This window comes from Mus pahari, chromosome 3 (genome assembly GCF_900095145.1).
Source record: "Mus pahari chromosome 3, PAHARI_EIJ_v1.1, whole genome shotgun sequence".
In the NCBI taxonomy this organism is placed as follows: domain Eukaryota; kingdom Metazoa; phylum Chordata; class Mammalia; order Rodentia; family Muridae; genus Mus; species Mus pahari.
The window spans coordinates 129,603,908-129,608,330 of record NC_034592.1 but is presented as its reverse complement, the minus strand read 5'-3'; the positions used below and the strand labels follow the sequence as shown (position 1 = coordinate 129,608,330).

The 4,423-nt window shown below is 40.0% G+C and overlaps 1 non-coding gene across 1 annotated transcript; it reads left to right on the top strand.

Moving 5' to 3' along the window:
- The first annotated feature begins 3,802 nt into the window (after positions 1–3,802).
- LOC115063710 lies at positions 3,803–3,940 on the top strand. Its single transcript, XR_003843592.1, has one exon. It is a non-coding gene; the product is annotated as a small nucleolar RNA SNORA48 (small nucleolar RNA).
- The last annotated feature ends 483 nt before the right edge of the window (positions 3,941–4,423 follow it).

Below are 4,423 nucleotides of genomic sequence, written 5' to 3'. Positions count from 1 at the left end.
GTTCCCATCCCTGCTGTCCCATCTAAGTCAGAGTTTCCTAAGGAGCCAGAACAGCTGTGGCTTCATCAGAGGGCCAAACTTCAGAACAACTGGTGAGTCTCCGAGGAGTCATTTAAGCAATGGGAAGCTCACCAACTGTGCGGTAATGAGAGATTCAAATACCAAGCACTCCAAAGGCCTCGGATTTGTCATCTACACAGTGACAGTGGGAGTGGATACAAATATGAATGGAAGGCCACACAAAATGGATGAAGAGTTGTAGAACAAGAGAGAGTCTGTGTGAAGAAAAGACTCTCAAAGACCAGGTGTCTGCTTAACTGTGAAAAAGACAATTTTTGGTATTGGAGAAGAAGCCAAAGAACATGACTTCTGACATTATTTCACTTTTGATGACCATGGCTCAGTGAATGAGACTGTCATTCAGAAATACAATATTGTAAATGGCTACAACTGTGAAGTAAGAAAGGGCCCATCGAAGCAAGAAATGGCTAATTCTTTATCCACCCAAAGAGGTCAAAGTGGTTCCAGAAACTTTGGTAGTTGTCATGTAAGTGGTTTGGTGGCAGTTACAATTTTGATCACAGTGGTCTTCAGTGTCCATGGTGTCTTTGGTGGCAGCTGTGGTGATAGAGCATGGTGACAGTGGGGATGGTTACAATGAATAGTAATGATGGAAGCAATTTTGGAGATGTTAGAAGCTACAGTGATTTGTGAAATTACAACTATTAGTCTTCAAATTTTGGAGCAGTGAAGGGAAGAAACTTTGAAGGCAAAAGTTCTAGTCCTTATGTTGCTGGCAGCCAATATCTGTTAAGTCACAAAAACAAGGTGGGTATGCTAGTTCCAGTATCAGTAGCTGAAATGTTCTAATTCTTGCCAGGACTTAGGAGCCTATCATGAGGAGAGGCAGAGGGCAACAGGAAAACTACAGGTTATAACACATTTGTGAATTCATCCAAGCATAGTGGTGGTGAGACCTATAAAGAGAATACATTTTAGGCAGTTCTTATGCATATGGGCAAAAACCCTTCAGAACAATATTTGTGACTAAGTTAATAACTGGTTATTTCAGTTTCTGTTCTGTGGACTTTACTGTACACTCTTTTTTATTACCCATACTGATAACTGCTAAATATAGTAGTCTTATCATGAGGCTGAACACCGTAATACCATCTTTTCTTTTTTTTATTATTTATTTATTTATTTATTTATTTTCAAGATAGGGTTTCTCTGTGTAGTCCTGGCTGTCCTGGAACTCACTCTGTAGTCCAGGCTGGCTTTGAACTCAGAAATTTGCCTGCCTCTGCCTTCCAAGTGCTGAGATTAAAGGCGTACACCACCACTGCCCCGGATTTTCTTTCTTTCTTTTTTTTTAACCAGGGTTTCATAGTTATTTCAATAGTTCAGCAAATATATACACACATATGTATATGTAGATACATGTTAAATATACGTATGTGGAAATTAAGACACAAAACACAATCAAGCACTAAAACTGGGATTCCAGCTAAAGAGTGTAGAAAAGTTCATTGTACCTCCTGGTACTCTCCTACAGCTTTGGGATTTTGAACACAAGGAAGGACACAGATTTCAATAATCACATAAAGTTAGCTTATACTGTTTACAAGTAGAAACACTGGCAATAAAGTGATAATTCAGGACAATGGAATTCTGGGAAGAATAAGTTATGTAGCAGAACCTCACAGGAGTTCCTGATACCGCAAGCATCTCCACTCAAATACGAATGCTGAATTTTCCTTTCTAGTTATTAATTATATAGACTACACATTTTTTTCTTGAGAATATATTTCCAAACTAGGAAAAGGTTAAAAAAACTGGAACGAAGGCTGGGCGGTGGTGACGCACACCCTTAATCCTGGCACTTGGGAGGCAGAGGCAGGTGGATTTCTGAGTTCAAGGACAGCCTGGTCTACAGAGTGAGTTCCAGGNCAGCTAGGGCAACACAGAGAAACCCTGTCTCAAAAAAACAAAACAAACAAAACAAAACAAACTGGAATGAAGTATATGTATATATATATATATATATATATATATATATATATATATATATATACTTCCTGCCAAGAAAATAGAGTAAGATAGAATAAAAAACCCAACAATAAAAACCCTATTTTGTCATGGACGCTGTCTGTAGTATGTCACAGTGTGCCACACAGTGTACTCTTTTGTCCAAACATCTTTATTTGCAAAAGTTTGTTTGCAATGAGTCATTGATCTGTTTTAAGGCCTCTGGCTTCTGCTACACTAGTTGAATGCTGGATCCTCACCAGGACTCCTCTCAGATACCCCATTGTTACTCTGTGTCAAGGAGATTCTGCAGCTCTAGATCTGTAGGTCTAGACCCTCCATGTGCTCCAACAATTCATAGATAAGGTAGATGCTGGGATGGATCAACTCAAATGTGAATATGGGCCTGGATGGTGGCTGAGTTGCCACCAGTCCTCCTGCTCCCATGGCACCAGAGCTAGCTCTCCGGCACTATTTGAGTATCTTTCTTTTGGTCACCAAGGAAGGCTGGCCCTGGGAAGACACTTCTATAAAATATTTTTGAAGAAAAAATCACTACACATGAGTGTGTGAGTGTGGGTGTGTATAAATAAACTATTTTGCTTTGTAAGACATAAGGAAATTTTTGCTAAGGATGTCACACATGTACTCTAAGCTAATTATCTTAGTTTTCCATGAGATAGTTCTGATACAATCACCAATTTTCAACACTAGATAGTTTGACATTGGGTGATATATTTTTCTAAACAATACCACAGATTATACAACAGGCCATAGTGTTTCACATATATTCTGTACATGCAGCGTAAATGTTACAGTGAAAACCTGAAAGTTTATCTTACTCAAATATCATTTAAAAATTGATTTATGAGATCTGGGTCAAGTCATGTTACCTTTCTCGGAACCCTTCATCAGATCACCAAATGCTTTCATTTTAAATATGCCATGTCAAGTTAGTCTACTTTGAAGCCATCTTGGTTAACTTTTCAACATACTGAAGTTAGAATTCCTTCATGGTAATGTCATGTTCCATTTGAAATTTACTTATGACTGTTTGGATTAAGAAGCCATCATCTTTAGAAATCTTAGTGTAGTTAAACTACTAAGTTACTGTTGTGATATTAATGAGTTTTTCCATTTAAAGAGTCATCCAAAAAAGTCACAGAATTATTTGGACCAGTTTCAACTAATCAGGACCCCTGAGATCTCTCAGACACTGATCCACCAACTAGGCAATATACGCAAGCTGGTCTGAGGCCCCCAACACATATACAGCAGAGGAATGCCTGGTCTGGAATCAGTGGGAGAAGATGCACCTAACCCTCAAGGGATTTGAGGCCTGGGAGTGTGGAGGCCTGGCAAGGTGGGGAGGGAGGGACATCCTCTTGGAAACAGGGGAGAGGAGGAATGGGATGAGGAACTGTATTAAGGCAGATCAGGAGGAGGGTAATGACTGGACTATTAAAAAAAATGAAGGTAATAAAATATTTTCAAGAAAAAATAAATAGATGAGCACCAACAAAAAACATAGTTGTTGGCATATCATATGTAGTATTAAAACTGAATGATGGGAAAAGGTAAAATAATAGAAAAAGAATGTATCTTGTGTATCACCCATTGTCGTGTGTCAAGGACAAAGGACACAAAACAGTGGTGAAGGATGTCATACAATTTATCAGATGGGACAGAATCTTGAAGATGATTTTGGTAATGATGATAAAATGGACTGAGTCAATAAGCAGCTAGGTTGCTCATTTAAAGGTCTTCTAATTAGCCTCCCTGGCAATGGGCAAAGAGACACCTTGGTGGTGTTCTTATATCAGTCAGGGGCAGAGCAGAATGCAGTTCTTTGTTCATCCTAGCTTGATACCTGCCTTGGTGGCCAAAACTGTCTTATACCTAGATCTCATAAAAATCAAATCAAATCCAGACAGCAAAGCACAGGAGGAGAAAGATAAAAACCACCGTGCCAACCTGCCCTCCAGTGTGCATGGCACAAGTGGGCCTTAGACACCAACCTGTCATCATGCCATGCAGCACAGGGGCCCACTAGCTGTGTGGTCATCCTGCAACAGGAGCCACATGCACCACAATGTGTGAGTATGGGGTGGTCAGATGGGAGAGAAAGAGAAGTGGAGAAGCTTGAGCATTATGTAAAGAGATGGAATTGGAGATTCAAGAGTAGAAATAATCTGTTGTGAGTGGCCAGCCCTGCCACATAGGGACATGGTGATGTCCCAGTATGAGATGCCACTGAGGGCCATTTCTGAGTCCATGGCTACACAGAGGCAGTGGCATGTGTCGATGTCCATGACTTATATTACCACTAGAGAACATGGGAATACTTCTGTTTGAGGGACTATGAGATGTATGAGCCTTTGGGGATCCTGTGGAT